General features: G+C 42.9%; 3 long non-coding RNA genes across 3 annotated transcripts; 2 read left to right on the top strand and 1 right to left on the bottom strand.

Moving 5' to 3' along the window:
• The first annotated feature begins 570 nt into the window (after positions 1-570).
• LOC134081306 (uncharacterized) lies at positions 571-3,857 on the top strand. Its single transcript, XR_009939528.1, has 2 exons — positions 571-703; positions 3,551-3,857. It is a non-coding gene; the product is annotated as an uncharacterized LOC134081306 (long non-coding RNA).
• Positions 3,858-5,867: 2,010 nt separating this feature from the next.
• LOC134081273 (uncharacterized) lies at positions 5,868-12,589 on the top strand. Its single transcript, XR_009939525.1, has 3 exons — positions 5,868-5,993; positions 8,863-9,013; positions 12,474-12,589. It is a non-coding gene; the product is annotated as an uncharacterized LOC134081273 (long non-coding RNA).
• Positions 12,590-20,432: 7,843 nt separating this feature from the next.
• LOC134081317 (uncharacterized) lies at positions 20,433-20,962 on the bottom strand. The gene is made up of 3 exons (XR_009939529.1): positions 20,892-20,962; positions 20,728-20,807; positions 20,433-20,519 (listed from the first exon to the last, which is right to left on the bottom strand). It is a non-coding gene; the product is annotated as an uncharacterized LOC134081317 (long non-coding RNA).
• Between the last annotated feature and the right edge of the window lie 3,060 nt (positions 20,963-24,022).

The raw sequence follows: 24,022 nt of genomic DNA, 5'->3' as shown, positions 1-24,022 counted from the left end.
GTAATTATTTAAGCACTGTCCCTTGCCAAGCCCTGCTGTCTGTCCCTGCTGTTCAAGTAAGATTGCCATAATTTCTTGTTCTTCTATTCTTTTTTTTTCTCTAATTCTTTTGGAACCCTGCTTGTAAGCCTGCTAAAGTAGGACTTCTGTATAGATGTTAAAGACGTCCTTTATCATGTGGATACATATCTATACTCAATTTGACTGTTTGTCGACAGAAAATAGAGGATAATGTGATCAGGGAGTTTGTTCCATATCTGGACTGCATGGTAGCTGAAAGCTGCTTCACCCTGTTTGGTGCGAGTAGAAGGTGGTAGAAGGTAGAAGAAGATAGCTTGATTAGAAATGGTCTGTCTCTGAGAATTGGAGTAGCTCAGTGAGATTAGCTAGGCGCTTATTAGGTAGCCTGTAGATTTATTTAAGTGATAAAAACATGCATTTTGCTTAGTGTTTGTCTGCTTCTCATAAACATGCCTGTTTCCTGGAAGACATGTGACTTAGTACATTAGCCCCTCCCAGTATGACGCTCAAAGATGCCTTGTTAACGGGAGCACAGCCTCAGAGCTTCAAGAGAATTACCACAGGAGGAGCAAAGCCTTCAGGCAGTCACGGATCAGGTCATTTGACAATCGAAAAAATTCCTATTGTAGAATTCAAAAGAATTACTGAAGAGGAGAAAAGCCTTCAGGCAGTCACAGATCAGGTAATTTCACAAGACAACATGTTCATATTATAGAATTCAGGCAGTCACAGATCAGGTAATTTCACAAGACAACATGTTCATATTGTAGAATTCAGGCAGTCACAGATCAGGTAATTTCACAAGACAACATGTTCATATTGTAGAATTCAGGCAGTCACAGATCAGGGAATTTCACAAGACAACATGTTCATATTGTACAATTCATAGTGGTGCACACATTACATTCCTTTCATACCATGTTTGACATAACAGTATGTAGAACATAAAAAACAAATAGAACTTTGTTTACTCATACATTATCTGTTTGAACAGAACATTTCTTCATCTGCAGAGATAATAAAAAAATAAATACTGATTGGTTTAGATTAGAAGGGAATTAGAGTTTATTGTCACTTATCTTATACATGTACTCCTGAAGTTTGATTCCCACCAAGTTGAAATGTTACAAAACATTGAAATGTTAGCTAGAAAATGTTTGGCCTAAATTAATTTTATGCAAATTCACCTGAATGTGTATGATAGTCAAAATACTTAAATACTAAGTATAAAAAAATACATTATTTTCCATATGGAGAAATAACATGAGACATGGAAAATGTCTAACATGGGGGAAAAAACGAAATGCAAAAGGCAACAACTAACTAAGCTAATTGGCACATGTTTTACTGTATCATTGGTGGCTTACTTTATGGTATTTAGTTGAACCTGCAACAATATTAAAAACACTCCAACATCTTGTACGACGCGTACACAGGATATTCTAACTATAACTGCCGCTACACGAAGACTGAAACCATTGTGGTTCCTTGTTTCTACACTGACACTGAACTCCGCCTACAGCCTCGGCGTATATATTTTACGAGACTCAATCAGTCTGCCGTTTCCTCTGTCCCTGTTCCTCTGGCAACGGTTTACTCGCTTTCTGCTTCCTCTTGCTGGTTCTGCCATGATGATGAATGTCTCAGAAACTTCACCGCTATAGCCTGATTGCCATCGACTTTCAAGGCTCTGCGAGGCTTTAGTCTGACCAAGAGCCTGTGATAAAAGGTTTCTCCAAGCGCTTGGTTGACCCGCCTCCTTTAAGTGTCTCGATTTGCTACTGGTCGATGTCAGAAAGGGGTTTGCCGAGTTTAAACCAACAACACTCTTTCCTCTGCCTTGAACACGCCTCTACCCAGAGCCGTTGGAGCTGCTCAAAGTTGATTGGTTCTCGACCAAAGGGGGCATTATGTAGTTTACTAATTCACAAATGGAAAAGCCACTATAACGGTGATTTTCTGACGTTTCAACTGAGAAACGGAGTTTGACATCATTGTGAGAAGTCGCCGAATTTGTCGCTAGTCAATAGATAAGAGTTTAATCACTCGGGATGCCCAAAAGTAGCTAAATATGTAACACTGGACAACACGGGTGAACTAGTTTAGAGCTTCAGAATCCCCGCTCCAACATGGCGCCGGTGTTGACGTATGCTTAGAAGCTGAAGGCGACATCTAGTCAATATATATATCTATGGTATTCACAATGGCAGCTACAGTATGTAGCCTACCATATTTCAGATATAATTTTGTTAGTAATATGGGCAAACAATATGTTCATTGTTGGACTGAGCATGTAAAGAGTAAAATATGCCGTTACAACACAGCTAATGCTCCACCGTTAACCAATGAGCTCCTGAAGTGCCTTTGCACACACACACACACACACACACACACACACACACACACACACACACACACACAGAGACAGACTTCAAAAGTTTATTTTACACAATTTTTTTTCCGAGACACACATTTGCTTCCCTTCATGGTTGTATATTGCAATGTTTTCATGACTCATAAACCACACTTCAGCAAATGGTGGCCCCATCAGCTTCACACAGGAAAGGTGTGAATCGCCCGCGTGTTAGCTTAGCTCCTTAACCACTATGCTACCACTGCCCACTGTTACAGATGCTATGTGATAGCTTAGCTCCTTAACCACTCTGCTACCACTGCCCACTGTTACAGCTGCTATGTGTTAGCTTAGCTCCTTAACCACTATGCTACCACTGCCCACTGTTACAACTGCTATGTGTTAGCTTAGCTCCTTAACCACTCTGCTACCACTGCCCACTATTACAGCTGCTATGTGTTAGCTTAGCTCCTTAACCACTAATGCTACCACTGCCCACTGTTACAGCTGCTATGTGTTAGCTTAGCTCCTTAAACACTAATGCTACCACTGCCCACTGTTACAGCTGCTATGTGTTAGCTTAGCTCCTTAACCACTCTGCTACCACTGCCCACTGTTACAGCTGCTTAGTGTTAGCTTAGCTCCTTAACCACTAATGCTACCACTGCCTACTGTTACAGCTGCTATGTGTTAGCTTAGCTCCTTAACCACTCTGCTACCACTGCCCACGGTTACAGCTGCTATGTGTTAGCTTAGCTCCTTAAACACTATGTTACCACTGCCCACTATTATGGCTACTGTATGCTAGCCTAGCTAATTAACCACAATGATGATGTGCTAGATTCCATTGGTGTCGCTATGGCACCCAGGTACTTTTGTTTGCGGTGGAAAAGGAAGCACTTGTTACCAAAAGGCGAGTTGAAGAAAGTTCTATTGAGTAAAGTGGAGTTGAATCAGGTTGAGCATTCAGTGGAAAACTTTAGGATGAGTTGTATCTAATGTTTCTCTCTCTTTATCCCTCTCTCTTCCCCCTCCATCTCCCCCCCCCCCCCCTCTCTCTCTCTCTCTCTCTCTCTCTCTCTCTCTCTCTCTCTCTCTCTCTCTCTCTCTCTCTCCATCTCTCTCTCTCTCTCTCTCTCTCTCTCTCTCTCTCTCTCTCTCTCTCTCTCTCTGTAGTTTGTTCTGGTGACGTATGCTGCACTGGCTGTGGGAGCTGCAGCTTACGCTGTGAACCGTAGAAACAAACAGACACAGGAAGTAGCAGAGAGTAGCACTTCCTCCCAGGCCTGAAGGACCCTTCACACACACGCGCGCACACGCACACGCACACGCACACACACACATAGAGTAGCACTTCCTGCCAGGCCTGAAGGACCCTTCACTCTAACACTCACACTCACACACACACACACACACACACAACACACATAAGCCAGATGTAACTGTTTATTGAATTATGTATTAATAAATACCTCAACTGTGACCTCACAGTGTGTCTGTGTGTGTGTGTGTGTGTGTGTGAGTGTGAGTGTGAGTGTGAGTGTGAGTGTGAGTGTGAGTGTGAGTGTGAGTGTGAGTGTGAGTGTGAGAGAGAGACCGTAGCTGTGTCCATGATGTGCCAATCTGTAGCCGAATACCAGTTGAGCTGCATGGTGCTGGACCAGGTCCCTCAGGTCATCTTCATAAGTCTGTTTCTGACAGGGTGGTCATTTTCTAGGGCATGGAGGTCATTTTGCAGGACTCTGGCGGGGCTCCTACTCTTCCTTGTTGCACTAAGAAGCTTTCCGTTTCCCCCTGACCAGCACCATTTCTCAGGGTCCCCTGCACACGCCATTTCTCACGGTCCCCTGCACAAGCCATTTCTCGAAACTGTTGTGGTTTGTCACAACCATCTGGTGCTACTACTTCCCCTTTTACACAACTAGCCTCTTCCCGCCCTGTCCACCATCTCTTTGACCCTCTGCCCTCAGGCAGACGATACAGCACACTTATAGAAGACACACCACTAGATTGCTGAACAGTTTCTACCCAAAGGCCCTCACTGCACTGAACACTACCATGAAATCATTAAGCTAACAAGTTCAAGTTCAAAGTTTATTGTAATTTACTCATAAATAAGCATTTATTGTAAGTATTGAAATTCCTTGTGCTCAAGTGTCCATTCAACTCAACTAAAAAAAAAAAAAGATTCTATAAAAAAGAGGGGTTGGGAAGCAATCAGGGCTAAACTCCCTTGTCCAGGAAGATTCCAACTGCCTGGGGTCGTTCTAGAGAGCCTGCAAGTGTTTGTGTGTGTGTGTGTGTGTGTGTGTGAGAGAGAGGGGTTGACTGGGATTGTGCAATAACTGTGCCTATGTTTACAGCAAATGTTGGCCATGTGCCTGCTGACAGTGTGAGTGTTGGTGTGTGCATGGAAGTGGAATGTACAAATGTGATTTATAGTTTGATTGTTTTACTTAGTTGTATGAATGTATTGCTTGAGATCCGTCCACAGAATATTCTTTTACAATAAAGGGAATCTGAATCTGACAGCAAGTCGTCTAAGCAACACACCGAACCGTATTTTGGTTAAGAAGCAAACCAGCTTTTGTTAAATCTACAAACCTTTACGGTTTATTCATCAAATGTTATTTTGAAGTGTTAAAGAAACTAAGAATACATGCACTAAGAATATTTGTTTGGGTGTTTTATGCCTTTATTGACAGTGACAGTGGAGAGAGACATGAAGTGAATGAGAGAGAGAGCAGGGGTGGGATCTGGAAAGGACCACGGGGCGGGAAAGGAACCCGGGTCGCCGGCGTGCAGTGCAGGTGCCCCAGCCAGTTGCACCACAGCTGGGGCCTCGTTTCATGCTTTCTGCAAAAACTGAAAGGTTCCAGTAAAAATTTGGCCTAACCTGCTCTACAAGAGGGACAGGTAATTATTTAAGCACTGTCCCTTGCCAAGCCCTGCTGTCTGTCCCTGCTGTTCAAGTAAGATTGCCATAATTTCTTGTTCTTCTATTCTTTTTTTTTCTCTAATTCTTTTGGAACCCTGCTTGTAAGCCTGCTAAAGTAGGACTTCTGTATAGATGTTAAAGACGTCCTTTATCATGTGGATACATATCTATACTCAATTTGACTGTTTGTCGACAGAAAATAGAGGATAATGTGATCAGGGAGTTTGTTCCATATCTGGACTGCATGGTAGCTGAAAGCTGCTTCACCCTGTTTGGTGCGAGTAGAAGGTGGTAGAAGGTAGAAGAAGATAGCTTGATTAGAAATGGTCTGTCTCTGAGAATTGGAGTAGCTCAGTGAGATTAGCTAGGCGCTTATTAGGTAGCCTGTAGATTTATTTAAGTGATAAAAACATGCATTTTGCTTAGTGTTTGTCTGCTTCTCATAAACATGCCTGTTTCCTGGAAGACATGTGACTTAGTACATTAGCCCCTCCCAGTATGACGCTCAAAGATGCCTTGTTAACGGGAGCACAGCCTCAGAGCTTCAAGAGAATTACCACAGGAGGAGCAAAGCCTTCAGGCAGTCACGGATCAGGTCATTTGACAATCGAAAAAATTCCTATTGTAGAATTCAAAAGAATTACTGAAGAGGAGAAAAGCCTTCAGGCAGTCACAGATCAGGTAATTTCACAAGACAACATGTTCATATTATAGAATTCAGGCAGTCACAGATCAGGTAATTTCACAAGACAACATGTTCATATTGTAGAATTCAGGCAGTCACAGATCAGGTAATTTCACAAGACAACATGTTCATATTGTAGAATTCAGGCAGTCACAGATCAGGGAATTTCACAAGACAACATGTTCATATTGTACAATTCATAGTGGTGCACACATTACATTCCTTTCATACCATGTTTGACATAACAGTATGTAGAACATAAAAAACAAATAGAACTTTGTTTACTCATACATTATCTGTTTGAACAGAACATTTCTTCATCTGCAGAGATAATAAAAAAATAAATACTGATTGGTTTAGATTAGAAGGGAATTAGAGTTTATTGTCACTTATCTTATACATGTACTCCTGAAGTTTGATTCCCACCAAGTTGAAATGTTACAAAACATTGAAATGTTAGCTAGAAAATGTTTGGCCTAAATTAATTTTATGCAAATTCACCTGAATGTGTATGATAGTCAAAATACTTAAATACTAAGTATAAAAAAATACATTATTTTCCATATGGAGAAATAACATGAGACATGGAAAATGTCTAACATGGGGGAAAAAACGAAATGCAAAAGGCAACAACTAACTAAGCTAATTGGCACATGTTTTACTGTATCATTGGTGGCTTACTTTATGGTATTTAGTTGAACCTGCAACAATATTAAAAACACTCCAACATCTTGTACGACGCGTACACAGGATATTCTAACTATAACTGCCGCTACACGAAGACTGAAACCATTGTGGTTCCTTGTTTCTACACTGACACTGAACTCCGCCTACAGCCTCGGCGTATATATTTTACGAGACTCAATCAGTCTGCCGTTTCCTCTGTCCCTGTTCCTCTGGCAACGGTTTACTCGCTTTCTGCTTCCTCTTGCTGGTTCTGCCATGATGATGAATGTCTCAGAAACTTCACCGCTATAGCCTGATTGCCATCGACTTTCAAGGCTCTGCGAGGCTTTAGTCTGACCAAGAGCCTGTGATAAAAGGTTTCTCCAAGCGCTTGGTTGACCCGCCTCCTTTAAGTGTCTCGATTTGCTACTGGTCGATGTCAGAAAGGGGTTTGCCGAGTTTAAACCAACAACACTCTTTCCTCTGCCTTGAACACGCCTCTACCCAGAGCCGTTGGAGCTGCTCAAAGTTGATTGGTTCTCGACCAAAGGGGGCAGTTCAATTCAGAAATTCAGCAATTCAGAAATCCTGCCCGATGAGCAGTTGGCCAGACCAGCGACAGCAACGCCGAAGGTGTTAGGCTACGTCACTGGGAGGGCGTGCCAGGCTACTTTTCTAGTTAAACGCCGAAGGTGTTAGGCTACATCACTGGGAGGGCGTGCAAGGCTACTTTTCTAGTTAAACGCCGAAGGTGTTAGGCTACGTCACTGGGAGGGCGTGCCAGGCTACCACCGCTACCTTATTCTAGACAGTGCCTGGCGTGTATGTGTAGTGCAGTAAAGCAAGTTTCTACATTGCAAGCATGAGCGAGAGGCTGGAGGACTTGTAACTTTGGGCCAGTGGCCCGCTGGTCTCAGACACAGAAAGGTAAATGAAGCTAGATAAAACTGCATAGTTCCCCTTTAACATTTCAAGAAATTCAGACTGATAATGTTCACATCCCAGGGTGCATTGAAGGGGTGATACAATGCAAAACAGAGTTCAAGAACGGAAGTTCGGTATGTACATCATACATACAGGAAAACTCAAAATCCCATTGTCACCTCCTTTGTATGGAAATCTTCCAACTTCACCAAATTTACCCTTTAAAACATTACAAATGTATTTGATATTATTTAAGTATGAAGACACGTACCGAGCACCGAAATAAAATGTTATTAAGATCAAAACATGTATTTGATATTATTTAAGTATGAAGACACTTACTCTCTGAAAAGAACACGTCTACGTCATCCCCCAGAAAGGTCAGTGTCATGCCATTCAGGAGCCTATGTCACTGATGTTCTCCGTATCTGAGCCAGAGCTAGCCTGACCAGCTAGACACATCAAGATGTAGGGTCTGGGAACTCACCATAATAGACAGGGCTCAATCAGAGGGGTGGGATAAACAGTTGTCTTCAAATTCTCTCTACACACAATAGGATAACGCTAAACAAATCATCTTCTTGTTTTCAAGTAGCAGGATGCTTGATGGTCGCAACTTCTGGTCGCATGTCAGTCATCATTATGTTGAGCCCGCCCACTGACTCTATACACGATGTGATTGGTTCGGTGGTTTCTGCCTGAGCCCAGCTCCCAAGTCAAACGGAGAGTTAGACTGTCCCGGGCAGCTGCCGCTAGGGGCGTCTAGATAGCCAGAGCATGTTCTTGTTGGTGTGTACAGTGGTGAATAGTCAACTTGACAAAAGAAAATAAGTTAAGATAACACCTAGGGCAAATCACCAACACCATATTCAACTTAACAAAAGAATAGAAGTTAAGATCACAAAGGGAGAATCATTTTTTACCGTGTAGAATGAGGACAACACCCACACATTCAAGTTTGCAAAACAAAGTTGGCAGAATACTGAGTCAAACTGGTTTGATGTTTGAATACTTCAGAATGCCTTTGAGACTATTCATTCTCTCGCTCTCTCTCTCTCACACACACACAACATATCTCTCTCTCGTTTTATTTTCTATTGCCGTTTTACACTTTTTGTCTTTTGATCGTAATTTTATGATCACTTGATTATCCAACTTTCAGAACCAATCGTTGCATTCCCCATGATCACGTTTAGCTTTCTGTAAATGCTATGCTTTTCTGGGAGACCATGTGACTTGTGACACACCTTAACTTGACGGCATATTTAACAACAGGGAAACACAAACACAGAGGGAGAGTCACCAAGTGAACTGAAGATAACTTGACGGCATATTTAAGAACAGGGGAACAACACGAACACAGAGGGAGAGTCACCAAGTGAACTGAAGAGAACCAGTCGACTGAAGAGAAGTGCTCACAGCCCAGGTAATTTCACATTATAATGTAACATGATTTCAGCTGGGTAAATCGTAATGTGTGATCATGTAACCGTAGCAGGTTTAACTTTTATTTGACCCTTGGATACACAACAATACAACGACAATTGTATAGTAAAATATTTCTTTTTATTAACAGCTCAAATTAATGACAGTATTAAAAGAGGCCACAGAAGGAAATAAATAATTGATCAATTCACAGGTTAGTAAGTTCACCAAACTGGCATGACTCCGACAGTGACAATATAATTATGTGCAAATCTGCAAAAGTAGGTGGGGACTAGACTGGGACAATGTCAACGCAGTAAGCCTAGTGGCAGTTCTCAGTATGTGCAAGTTGTTAGCAATGAATGACAAATCACTATGTGCAAATATCCAACAGTGGTTCAGGTCAGTATGTGCAAAATACAAACATATAGCAACCCGTAGTCAGTATGTGCAAAATACAAGCAATAGACAATCCTCACACAGTGTGCAAAAATACAATAGCTTAGAGGGCTGCAAATAGTAAAATAGAGATCATAAACTAGCAACAGTTTATAAATCAGTATGTGCAAAATACAAGCAAATGTCAGCACCCCAGTCGATACGTTCACACAATCAATTAGTGATTTGACAAATAGTATGCCAAACTACCACATTCAGTAATTACTACGCAGTGTCTAACCAATCTAAATAACTATTATTTGGCATCCCCTAGTGGCAAAAAAGTGCTACGCTCGGGCATTACTACAATGCCTATCCTCCTGAGACCCGGCCATTCACTTTTGTCCTCTGTAGGGGACATCAGTCTAAGTCTTATGAATGAAATACCATTCATGTCAACTATTTCAATCCTTTTGTACTCTCAAGAGGACATCCTGGGCTTTCTGGTGATACCACAATTATGTGGGTTGGGTTAACAGATTTCACAAATTTTATTTTCAAAATGGCGGCTTAAGTTTTTTCATTTCATGGCAACATCAGAGGTAATTGACCATTTTTGGTCATTATTATGTGTTTTATTGCACACAGTCAATTTGTGTCAGAAAAATGACAGTCTCAACTTGAATTCAGAGAGATTTCAGAAAGATCCAGCAATTTTAACACCTTCAAAACACCACTTTTGTTCAATGTCCCCTGTAGTGGACATCGGGACTTAGTACCCCCTGCTTTTTAACCAATTTCTAAGTTTTAGAAGGTAGAGGGTTGAGTGAGGCAACAAGGGCTTTTCTACTTATTTCTAATAAATAAAAGGAGAAACAGGATAAAAGAGGATCCCTTAAGGTACAATGCAGCCCCAGAAGCAGTGTGTAAGCTAGAGCTTTAAGGTCTATTAAGAAATAGGTACATCATAGGTGAATTTGCCTCAATGTACATTACCCAATTTGTAAAAAGGTGTATTTTGGGTAACTGATAACTCCATTTACCTGTAAATGATTATTTGCCACTCCTATAAGTGCTTTCACATTTACAATTTATCCATCAAGCTTCCCTTCAGTGTACCTCTGCCATCCTAGGATGCCCTGACCACTAACGTTTCATTCATCTCTTGGGTCTGTGGCACAGGGGTCAAAGGTCAAATTATGAGAGTCCCTATCATGGTGTATACTCTCTGATGCCCTCACAGCAAGCCATTGCACTTCTTCAACACATGTTTATTAAAGGGAGAGTGTAGTAACCCTCCTACTCTAAAACCTAGCTCTACAGTGTGCCATGTATGCAGACTGGCTGCAACACCATTGAGCCAGGCTCATTATTATGGCCGTCTGAATGCTTATTCAGACATTATGGCAATACTTCATTATAGTAGCCATCTCTGAAAGCTATGTTAAAAACACTTGAGGGGGAGCAAAGCCATTCTTGGCCACCTATTTGCCTGTAATACCTCACATAACCTAACACTCCATTGACTTTAATGCAATACTATTACTACACAGTCATAATTCCCATAGGGTTAGGACATTCGGATAGTCCCAATGTCCACTGCAGAGGACATCTGATAACACAGCAACTAAGAACATTTTTGGATTTTTTTTTGCTGCAACATGTTTCTTTAGACCAAAATACTTAAATCATCTAAAAAAAATCACAAAATGAAAACATTTTTTTTTTCCGGGTCTCAGGAGGCTATAGTAAACACTGTGAGCGACACAAAATTCAATTGCATTCGTAATACACCATTCTAGTGACACGGCAACACACAGCACACAAGAGAAGCTAAGGACACCACAGTAGTAGTAAATATAATTGATCACAAGTGACTCCAGCTTAACACAGGATTGCAGTAGCACCCACAGCATAAAACGCACCCGACCTTACAAGCAGTCAATGACATAACCCTGCGGGCAGCCAGTTGGGGAATCTAAGCTCTAGAAAGTCAGCACAAGCGTCACCCGCTCAACAACAAAGTGAGCAGGAATGTAACACGGTCCGATCCTACTCACGGCCCAACCCACGGCTTGTCAACAGGCGCAGACGTCCAGAACGGGAGGCAATAGACAGACAGTCCTTTGGGTCACGCCCACTCGCAGGTTGACAGCGGGAGCTGCAGCTTGGGCTATAGGAAGAAGGAAGTATAATCAGTGCACGTATAGTTCAGGCCGTGGACCATTCACACTAAGTTGTGTTTAGTTGATAAACTTTCCTTAAGGCAGGAAATTGCGTGCGTAGAGCGATCTTTGATATTCGGCCAGCTGTCGCGATGGCCTCCGGAGACTGTGAAGAGGTAAAGAGGCAGACTCTTAAAACCAGGCTAATCACACACACACACACACACACACACACACGCTGGAGGCGAGGGCTGAATCACTTCCCTTTAGTAGGCTAAGGCGTTTGAGAGCGTTGAGCAGATTCTTGCGTCATAGAAAGTTAATGGCAAGGGCTAGTAAGGTTTGCTAGCTAGGAAGCTGAGGACTGTGGTTAAACCAGAGACACGTGTATGTTGTTACAAACTAACCTCATTGCTTGTGTGTGATACCAATAAGACACACTTTCGGACACAATAAACCATTTATTTTAGCCTGTTAACCGACCTGGCTAGCTAACTGTTGCACTGTAATGGGAGTTGATGTTCGCTAGCTACGCACCACTAGCCTCTTCCCGCCCTGTCCACTGTTGTAAAATTAGGGACTGGCCCTTTAAGCCGCAGGTTCGTATGCAGAGTGGGAGGGGTAAGCGAGGAGGAGCGTGTGTGTGTGAGAGTTGTTGGAGTGGATGAGAGAAAGACAGGTTACCGCGACCGGAGCCATGTAAATGACATGTATATGGTTATCAGTACCCAAAATAAATCCTCGAGTGAATCCACTGTGCGGTTATTATCCAGCTGCTGTTACGAACTAAAGAGGGAGTTAACCCGAGTCCATTTAGTGCCTCGGCCCTGGAGCAGCAAGTCTCCACTGAAATCTCAGACTACGGTCTGAGACAGCAGGAAAGTTAACACCACCATCTCTTTGACCTTCTTCCCTCAGGCAGACGATACAGCACACTTATAGAAGACACACCACTAGCCTCTTCCCGCCCTGTCCACCATCTCTTTGACCTTCTGCCCTCAGGCAGACGATACAGCACACTTATAGAAGACACAGGCATCCCAACCTGCAAAATGTCATTTCAGGGAGGTATCCCTACACCGCCCCCCCCCCCCCCCCCCCCGCCAAAAAAAAAAGAAAAAAAAAGGAGGACAAGGCAATAATACAGGCTATAGCCCAATGCACTTCTAATCATGTAAGAATATGTAGATTACTTTATGGGCTGCTTATACTATTAATGTAAACTGCTTTTATTCTTATTCCATTGCAACTTTAAACAGGTCTAAGGAGTTTGTTGTTTTCATGTAGCCCTGGCAACTAGCCGGCCTGAATAATATGCACTTGAAATGAAACCTATTGATACGGTTCGGGAGAAGAGATATAATCCCGCCCACACTGGAAATTGATTGGTTGACTTACCGAAACATGCCTGTATGAGCCATATCAACTCTGCTTTATTTTCATCTTATTTTGCCCCGTGCCACTAGGGGGCTGTACTTGCTGTGTGGCTCATTTGACCTCGGGTCAGCCAAGTTAGGCCATTTAACCTGGTTGAACCTAATCACAGGTGTTATTGATTGGGAAGCAAACAGTTTTTCGACTGTGCCCGTGTGTTATGTGCTCGTGTGCTATGTATTTTAGCTTAGTGAGAAATCGGTTTGTTATTTTGGTTACATGTATTATGAGTTAATGTTATTGCTGCTGTGTGATTTTAGAAGGAAAATAAACCTTCAAATTATTCTATCGCTGAACTCTCCGTTTGCTATATTGAAGCGCGCTGGGCGCACGTCGGAAACGTTAAGCTATCAACAACCAGTACTACTCAGTTTAGGACTTAGGCAGTACAATTAGGTCGAAAAACTGCTTCGATTTGGATTACGTTTCACAAGAGGACGCCGACTTGTTACATTGTGGATTCACGTCTTTGGAAACCACGGATGTGAGGTGGGCAAATGTTTGGAGTTGCCAATTGCTAATTGAGCTGTACCGGAGTGAGCTACGGGGCCAGCGGAATTCCTGCATCATCACACCAGGACATCATTCATCAAAGCCGGCCAACGCTCGATTGGGGTATGTGTTGTGATCAGCGCTGATATATGAATGGCCATGGTAATTTGTGTGCACACATTCGCGTAAACCCAATGCATTGGTAACAGACTCGCAACCGTCTAAAAATAACTTTCTCGTCGAGACGAGTTGTTTGCGTAACACGAACTATTTTGCGGACTAATTAAGCCAGCTGACTTTGCGTCGTCATTATGGCTGAAGAGGGAACAGGCCAACTAGGCCATGAGACTGAACTTGAGGGTGCAGAGGTAAAATCTGTAACTGAAAAACGTGTGGGTAAATTAACACCTAAAGCTTTGTTGGAAAAAATAAGCGTTTTAGAAAAGGAAAGAAAGTTTAACTTTGGTAAATTGTCTAAAGCAAAACAATCTATTGTTAAATTGATGGGTGACAAAGAACATGTGAATAAGGTTGAAAATGAGTTAACCATGTTTAATGAGTTGTGTAACACAATACAGCAGGTGCATACATCTTTATTGGGTATATTGCCTGCTGATGAAGCAAGCAAACATGAAATATGGTACCAAGCTAAAATGTTGAATGTAAAGGAGTTTCTTGTGAGTACAAATCAATGGTTGTCTGGCACTACTGCTTGTCCAGCTACTAAAGTGGGTGATGACCATGATGATGAGGTTAATGATGATTTGCTGGGTCAATCTGAGGCTCAACCTGAACAATCTCAAACTCAAACTGTACAAAGTGAACATGAAATTGGACCAACAGAAGCACACACAGTTGTTGACAACGCTTTAAAGGAACATGAAAGGGATGATCCTCAAACTGTTGATGTCAATGCTGGAAATGGAAAGGAGGTTCATGATGACAATGGAAATGGAGCTGCTGTTGGAAAGGATGAGGAAGAGGAGGAGGAGGAGGAAGAGGAGGATCAGATTCGACCTCAAGACAGCATCTCAAACGTGCAGTCAAGGCACCATGGCTCAAACAGATCGTCAAATAGCAGATCCTCCACTTCTTCAGCCAGACGTAGGGCAGAGGCGGACCAGGCCGCACTCTTGGCCCGAGCTGCTGCTTTAAAGGCTAAACATGCTTTGGATGAACAGGAACTCCTCTTGAGGAGAAAAAGGGAGAAACTTGAGCTGGACACTGAGATAGCTGCCACTTCTGCTAAGCTAGCAGTGCTACAGGTTGGAAGCAGCATCCATTCAAGGCAATCTGATGGAATGGCTTCCTACTTCAGAAAAGGGACTAGATCTAAGCTCCTGCTCACCTCTCTCAATCCACAGGCCTCAATATGTGTGGCTCCACCCGCACAGCAGCATGAGTCTTTGCCACAACAAAGCAATGCTTCACCATCGGTAATGCCAGCTAGCATGCCACATTTGAGGAAAAAACAAGTTGCCGTTTCAGCATCTTTGCCCATACATTTTGCATCACAGCCAACTGTCAGTCATGGCTCTCAACCGCCTCACTTGCAATCAATGCCAACCTTCAGTCAAAGCTTTGAACCCACTCTAGGTCAACAAGTGCAGCAACCCCTGCAAGGCCAAAATCAGACAGCAGGTCTTTACAATCTGCTGCAACAACAGAATGACATAACGGCTCTCCTTGTTCAAATGCAAACGTCACAACTGCTGCCGCGCAGAGAAATTCCAACTTATGATGGAGACCCTCTGCAGTTCAACACATTTATGAAGGCGTTTGAGCACTGTGTGGAAGCAAAGACCAGCTGTAAAGGAGACTGTTTGTATTATCTCGAACAATTCACTAGGGGGCAGCCTAGAGATATTGTACGCAGCTGCCTTCACATGACCGCAGACAAAGGATTTGCTGTTGCTAAAAAGTTACTAAAGGAGCACTTTGGAAATGAGTTCAAAATAACAGCGGCCTACATGGAAAAGGTCACAGGATGGCCAAGTATCAAAGCTGAAGACACCAAAGCGCTCAAAGCTTACGGGCTTTTCCTCCGTGAGTGTTCCAACGCTATGGAAGATCTTCAGTACTTGGAGGAACTTAACATGCCAGCAAACATAAAGATTCTCAGTCAGAAGCTTCCATATAAACTAAGAGACAAGTGGAGAGCAAAGGCATGTGACATACTGGAGAAAACTTGTCGAAGAGCCAGATTCTCAGACCTTGTGAAGTTCATCGAGCGCCAGGTCAGAGTCATTTCAGATCCAGTCTTTGGTGACATACAGGATACTTCACCTGTCCTCAAAGGAGTTCCAAAGGTGAGCAAGCTACAGGTGAAACCACAGCTGAGAAGAAACAGCTTTGCAGCACAGGTGGTCATTGAAGATGGATGTGGCAAACCAGATGGTGACCAGAAGGAAAAGGCTCTCAGCAAAGTGACTACCTTCACTAAAACTACCTCTGTCTTCTGCCAGTATTGTGCTGCTGGTGGTCATGTTTTAGACCAATGCTTTAAACTGGGAAGAAAACCACACAGGGAGAAACTGGACTATCTAAAGGAGAAAGGTCTGTGTTTCAGTTGTTTGTGCACAGGACACTTGAGCAGGAATTGCGACAGGCGCATCACTTGCAAAAAGTGCAACCGAACGCACCCCAGTGTTTTGCACATTGAAGAAAGGGTTTCTTCTAAGGATGAGAAGAATAGTGAGCGATCAAAGACATCTGAGAGCTGCACAACATCCTCCGCTTGTGGTCTTACAGGGGCTGGCCACTGCAATGGAATTCTTCCCATTTTGCCTGTTAAGGTGAAATGCGCAAAGGGAAACAGGGTTATTGAAACCTATGCTTTTCTGGACCCAGGGAGTACAGGAACTTTCTGCACCAGGAAGCTTGTTGACAAGTTGAACATGGAAGGACGCAAATTCAGAATTCATATCCGCACCTTGGGCCATAACGACTCAATAGAAAGTTCTATCGTTGACAGTCTGGAGATTTCTGGATTGTGTGGTGAGAGCTTCTATCCACTTCCCAAAGTGTGTACCCAGAAAGAGATGCCCGTCTCTACAGCCAACATAATCAGTGAAAGGGAGCTGAGAAAATGGCCTTATTTAGACAGCATAAACATTCCACACATAAACGCTGATGTGGATCTGTTGATTGGCACGAACGCCTCCAAGTTGATGGAGCCTTGGGAGGTGATTAACAGTTGTGAAGGTGAAGATGGACCCTACGCGATCAGAACCCTACTGGGGTGGGTGATAAATGGTCCGTTACAGGGAAGTAGCAACTGTGGAAGTGACCATCCTTCATTTTATGCAAACAGAATTGCCATTGACCAAATTGAAGAACTGTTAACTAGCCAGTACAACTATGATTTCAATGAGCAAGCTTCTTCAGAAGAGGAGGAAATGTCAAGAGACGAAAAGAAGTTTATGGAGATAATGGAAAGCTCCGCTCAGCTTCAGAACGGACACTACACATTTCAATTGCCTTTCAAAGGGATAGATGTTTTGATGCCAAACAACCTCAGTGTTGCTATGCAACGTGTTCGTGGTCTGAAAAGAAGACTTCAGAAGGACGTAAGCTTTTATGAGGAGTACAAAAACTTTCTTGCTGATGTCATTAGCAATGGCTACGCAGAAGAGGTGCCGCAGCATCAGTTAGAAACACCAACAGGGAAGGTGTGGTATATCCCGCACCATGGTGTGTACCATCCTCGGAAGGGAAAGCTACGAGTGGTGTTTGACTGTGGAGCAGAGTACAAAGGGGTCTCTCTCAACAGTCAGCTCTGGCAAGGACCGAACCTCACCAGCTCGTTAGTTGGAGTTCTCATGAGGTTCAGACAGAAACCAGTGGCTATAATGGCGGACATAAAGGCTATGTTCCACCAAGTTAAGGTGGCAGAGGAACACCGGGACTACTTAAGATTCTTGTGGTGGCCTCAAGGTAACCTGGAACAAGATCTTGTAGAGCATCGAATGACTGTCCATTTATTTGGAGCAGTTTCATCACCCAGTGTTGCCTGTCTTGCTCTTAGAAAAACTGCTGAAGACAACCAGGCCTACTTTCCATCAGAAGTGATCGAAACGGTCAACCGAAACTTTTACATGGATGATTTGCTAAAGAGTCTGCCCTCTGAGGAAAATGCAGTCACCATGGTTAAGAACCTTACAACCATTTGCAGAAAAGGAGGTTTTACCCTCACTCAGTGGATTAGTAATAGTCGAGAAGTGCTTCAAAGCCTCCCAGAGGATCTCAAGTCCAAGAACCTGCATGAGCTTGATCTGGACAGGGATAAGCTGCCGTTAGACAGAGCTTTGGGTTTGCAGTGGTGTATCGAGACGGACACTTTCAAATTCAAGCTGAAAGTCAAAGAGAAGCCGCCAACCAAGCGAGGTATGCTATCCATCATCAGTTCTGTCTACGATCCATTGGGATTCCTGGCACCTTTTGTACTCCCCGCCAAGCTGCTGTTGCAGGAGTTATGCAGGATGAAATTTGATTGGGACGATCCAATACCTCCAGCTTTCCAGCAGAAGTGGAAAAAATGGCTGACGGATCTTGAGAAGGTGGCATATTTCAAGATCCACAGATGTGTTAAGCCTGAAGGATTTGGGAGGACTGTCAGCGCCCAATTACATCACTTCGCTGACGCAAGCGAGAACGGATATGGTACGGCTACTTACCTGAGGATGCAGAACATGGATGAGCGGGTTCATGTTGCCTTCCTATTTGGCAAAGCCAGAGTAGCTCCCCTGAAGCCGGTCACAATTCCCCGTTTGGAACTCACCGCTGCCGTTGTTGCAGTAAGAGTGGACAAGATGCTTCAATCGGAGCTCCAGCTTCCACTGAAGAAGACCTGCTTTTGGACTGACAGCACATCAGTTCTTAAGTATATAAGAAACGAGGACCGCAGATTTCAAACCTTCGTCGCAAACAGGGTAACCACCATCAGGGACAACTCAGAAGTTGAACAGTGGAGATACATTCCCACATCCCTGAACCCTGCTGATGATGCTTCACGTGGATTGAAGGCAGAAGATCTTGTGAAGCAAAGATGGATGGAAGGCCCAGAATTCCTACACTCAAAAAAAGGATTAGTTGAATTTACTTAAAAAAATCATGGAAAGTATTTCCACATGATTAAATAACTTACTTTCAACATTAAGCAATATCTTTGGTCCAACTTAAGGTACTTTGGTTAGTTCAACTTTATTTGTTAGGGTCCATTAAACTTGTTTGCAAGGTTTGGAGCCCACATAATTTACTTAGGTTGGGTTAACACAATCTATTTAAGTTGATTTAACTTATTGACAACTACTTCAAATTAAGTTGCACAAACCCAAGTAAATCAAGTTGGTTCAAATGAATTACTTCATGCTGAAAGAGAGCAATTGAATCACATGGAAATACTTTCCATGATTTAATTAACTCTGTTCAAAGTATTACATTTAAGTTAACACCAAAAGGGGTAAACATTATGCAATGACAGGCCTAAAAGATGAAACAAATAACATACAAAGATGTTTTTTGATATACAAACTGTATTTCAAGCCTTATATTCACATTACGGTTTAAGTGCACAACATTCAACTTTTATATTGAAAGAGCCTAACATACAAAAAACCCCATCACAATATTGTAAAGCTATATTGCATGTTAAGGGTTCAAGTGCACATTTAAATGCTCACTGAAGTGCATATTGTGTGTTTTCACATAACAGATACAATCAAACATTGTTTAGAAAGTAGAAACTGTAGCTGCTCATATAATTAAACACAGTCCAAAAGCAAATGGTACGTTACGTAGCTCCTATGGCCTCAAGAACGATCCAAATGTCCTCTGGGGGGGGGGGGGGGGGGGGGGCGACAACGACCATCTGATGCCATATATGGTCTCTGCCGTGGCCGTGTGACTAAAAAATCTCTTGTTTTGTTACAGCCAGGTGTTCGTAAAGTGCTCATTATCTGTTATACACTATATTGCCAAAGGTATTGGGTCACCTGCCTTGACCCCCACATGAACTTCAGTCACATCCTATTCTTAATCCATAGGGCTCAATATGACATTGGTCCACCCTTTGCAGCTATAACAGCTTCAACTCCTCTGGGAAGGCTTTCCACAAGGTTTAGGAGTGTTTATGGGACTTTTTGCCCATTCTTTCAGCATATTTGTGAAGTCATACACTGATGTTGGACGAGGAGACTGGCTCTCAGTCTCTGCTTTAATTAATCTCAAAGGTGTTCTATTGGGTTGAGGTCAGGACTCTGTGGAGGCCAGTCAAGTTCATCCACACCAAACTCTGTCATCCATGTCTGTATGGACCTTGCTTGGTGCACTGGTACACAGTCATGTTGGAACAGGAAGTGGCCATCTCCAAACTGTTCCACAAAGTTGGGAGCATGGAATTGTCTAAAATCTCTTGGTTAATGCTGAAGCATTCAGAGTTTTCACTGGAACTTAGAGGCCAAGCCCAGCTCGGGGATGGCCTGTTCCTGTTCCATCATGAGCAAGGTCCATAAAGACATGGATGACAGAGTTTGGTGTGGATGAACTTGACTGGCCTGCACAGAGTCCTGACCTCAACCCAACAGAACACCTTTGAGATGAATTAGAGCGCAGACTGAGAACCAGTCTCCTCATCCAACATCAGTGTGACCTCACATGCGCTTCTGGGAGAATGCTCAAAATTCTCTTCAACACACTCCTAAACCTTGTGGAAAGCCTTCCCAGAAGAGTTGAAGCTGTTATAGCTGCAAAGGGCGGACCGACATCATATTAAACCCTATGGATTAAGGATAGGATGTGACTGAAGTTCATATGGGGGTCAAGGCAGGTGACCCAATACTTTTAGCAATATAGTAATACACACATTCTATACTATTAAAATACATTCTGTACTATTAAAATTTGATTAGTAAAATAAATCAAATTAACTTGTGGAACACATACCATGTATTCCTTCACGACGCTCTAAGGGTCTTCATTCATATAGGCACAGTCCCTTGAGAGGAGAGCACATTCGTGGCAGACATCAATGCCAGAATCCTGTATATCAGAGAATAAAACAAACAAACCTTGCAACAACCACACCATGGTACCTCATGCTGGCTATGGCAATTATTGATAGCACTTTTAATTTGCAAAAAATAAATAATCAAAACATTATCTCCCCATTGAAAGTACGAAGAATTTATCTGACCATGTTCCAAATCTCTAATGCCTGGTTGAACACTCATTTACAAGGTTATCATACCTCAGTCATAGGTACTAAATGCCTTCATCAGGTTTGCAGATGGAGCATCCATCCAGTGATCCCTTGAATTCCACACACAGCTATGGAAAAAAGAGTCATGTCATCAATTTTTAATTGTAGATTATTTAAAACAGAAAGGATTTTGCCTCACTTACCTCACGCACATTGAAAATGCTGGCCACCTCGTCTTAATTCAGCTATCATGGGTGCATCTCAGACTACTTCTTGATGTCGGTGAGCAAACATCTGATCAACAACAACACCTGATCCTCATTAGTCATTTTCTCCACCTCTGATAGGAGCACTATTTGTTTATTAACTTGCACTTTTCTTGACTTTTAGGCTAGGTAATGAAAAAGTTCAAATCACAAGAGTGCACCTTTAACTTGTGGTCACTGGTAGCCTGGCACGCCCTCCCAGTGACGTAACACCTTCGGCGTTGCTGTCGCTGGTCTGGTCAACTGCTAATCGGGAAGGATTTCTGAATTCCCAAAATCTGCGGAACTGCCTCCTTTGGTCGAGAACCAATCAACTTTGAGCAGCTCCAACGTCTCTGGGTAGAGGCATGTTCAAGGCAGAGGAAAGAGTGTTGTTATTGGTTTAAACTCGGCAAACCGCTTTCTGACATCGACCAGTAGCAAATCGAGGCACTTAAATGAGGCGGGTCAACCAGCGCTTGGAGAAACCGTGTTAGCACAGGCTCTTGGTCGGACTAAAGTCTTGCAGAGCCTTTCAAGTCGATGGCAATCAGGCTAGGTCACTGGTACAGCTCTACTTCAGATAGGTGCAGTTGGAGGAACACTTGCAGTCGGACAGCAGATCAGCATACCTTGGCAGTGACCTTGATGTAATGGAGAGAGATGAATTAAAATCTTGAAAACTGATATCTTGAATGATCTCATAATTAGACTCAACATAGAGAGAGGTGGATAGCCTTCATCCTAGCTTGATAGGTCAGCCTCTAAACAATAATGAATCTCAATCAGTGATACACATGGCTTGGGCGAGAAGCATTTTTAAGGTACCATTTTTCCACTCTTTATTGTGCTACAGCTTAATTTTCGCGGTCAACACACTTACTTTTAATTCCTCTTGTTTGCATCTATGTGCCCAACAATGCACTACATTGTTTGATACAATCAACAAGCAGAGACTCACATGTATCCACTTCAGCAATGTTAGTTAGTACATTGAACATTCCGAGGCTTCATCTATATTTTTATCAGGGGTTTACCTTCACTGAGGCGCACACACATCCACTCACACCCACACAACCAAACCAACCTTAGGTAAACCTAAAACCTTTCACACTTCTTGACTTGTCACCACGCCACCTCTAATTACGTTCCACTAACTTGTGAAAAAAAAAAAAAAATTGCTACTCATGGATTCTCTCAAACACAACCAGAGAACTAAGCTTCAGAAAATGTCTAAAAACCGCATTAGCATAGATACTGCTAGAGCAACGTTTTTTTGATAGCTAGCTGCTAACTTTAAAGCCGTTTGGTTTAGCTGTTGGTTGAAAAAATATTTATCAACACCTAATAGAATACACACTGTATAAAAACTAAGAGTGGAATTCCCACCTTATATAACATGAACACACATAATAACTACAGTTGATATACTTACCCTTTAGAGCTTAAAAAGCAGACTCTTCATCGGTTACCAGCACAGCACAGCCAGGACATCCAAAAGATGCATCGGCATTTCTTCGTGTATTTCAGGTGTTGGCATCCAGCCCAATCGCACACTCACGCCATCTAATGGCCAGGAGCAGGCTAAACTACATTCTTATTTTTTAAATCGATTGTTTCATGTTATTCTAACTTAATTGAATCGATTAAAATCTATACAGTTGAACTAAAGGCAAATGTAACATGATTTATTTAAGTAAATGTTGTAACACAAAATTATTTAGTAGGAAATGCATGTTATACTTAAGTAAATGTTACAATCAGCTAATTTCCTTTTTTTGAGTGTATGGGAACCTGAAGAAACGTGGCCAACATTTCCTGTGGATGCAAGTGTCGCTGCTGACGACCCAGAAGTAAAGAGAAATCTGACGGTCAATGCAATACTTGTTGACACCAATGCCACATCACAACTGATGACCCATTTCTCTGATTGGCAAAGATTAAAGGTTGCAGTTGTATGGCTTATAAAGTTGAAAGGAACTTTGCTCAAACTGAGTAAGAAGAGAAAGGAGTTGGAGCTTGCAAGCACCAGTGCTACTAGAGCAGCAAGCTTGGATGTGCAAAAGGAGATGCAAGCTTTCTCAACATCATTTGGGAATCAGAAGGTGACGCTGGAAGATCTCTTGGAGGCTGAGAACTCCATAATTGCTTTTTGCCAGCAAGAGAGATTCCCCACTGAATTTGCTGCACTAACCTCTGGCAAGCCACAAGTGCCAAGAAGTAGCAGCATCTTCAAATTAGATCCAGTTCTAGATGGAGGACTTCTACGAGTTGGGGGACGGCTGAATAAGGCAGCAATCCCTGAGGACATTAAACATCCCCTCATCTTGTCAAAAGACCAACACATCTCCGACCTTATTCTCCGTCATATCCATCTACAGCTTGGACATGGGGGCAGAAATCATGTCCTTTCCGCTACAAGGAGAAAATACTGGATAACGAGTGGACCTACTGCAGTGAGGAAGATCATATCCAGATGCCTCATCTGCAAGCTCCATGGTGGAAAGACCGGTGTGCAAAAAATGGCAGACCTGCCAGAAGAGAGAGTGGTTCCTGATCTACCGCCATTCACTAACGTTGGCGTAGATTACTTTGGGCCAGTTGACGTGAGAAAAAGCCGTAGCATCGTAAAAAGATATGGAGTGGTTTTCACTTGTATGACGAGCAGGGCTGTGCACCTGGAAGTGGCCTATTCTCTTGACACAGACTCGTGCATCAACGCATTGCGTAGGTTCATCTGTCGAAGAGGACAAGTCTCGCACTTAAGATCCGACAATGGCACCAACTTTGTCAGCGCAGAAAGAGAGCTGCGAGAAGCCTTAGCCTCTTTGAATCATGACCGCATTGAAAGAGCCTTGTCCAAGAGAGGAATCAAGTGGAGCTTTAACCCTCCAGCTGGATCACATCACGGTGGTGCTTGGGAGCGCATGATCCGGATGATCAGGAAGATTTTGTGCTCTGTGCTCCGTCAGCAAACCTTGGATGACGAAGGGTTCCATACTGTGCTCTGTGAGGCTGAAGCTATGCTCAACGATCGCCCCATCACAAGGCTATCAGAGGACCCTAATGACCTTGAGGCGTTAACGCCAAACCATCTG

Source organism: Sardina pilchardus, chromosome 1 (assembly GCF_963854185.1).
Source record: "Sardina pilchardus chromosome 1, fSarPil1.1, whole genome shotgun sequence".
Taxonomy (NCBI): Eukaryota; Metazoa; Chordata; class Actinopteri; order Clupeiformes; family Clupeidae; genus Sardina; species Sardina pilchardus.
The sequence above is the reverse complement of the archived record's forward strand: the minus strand, read 5'-3'. Positions and strand labels throughout refer to the sequence as shown.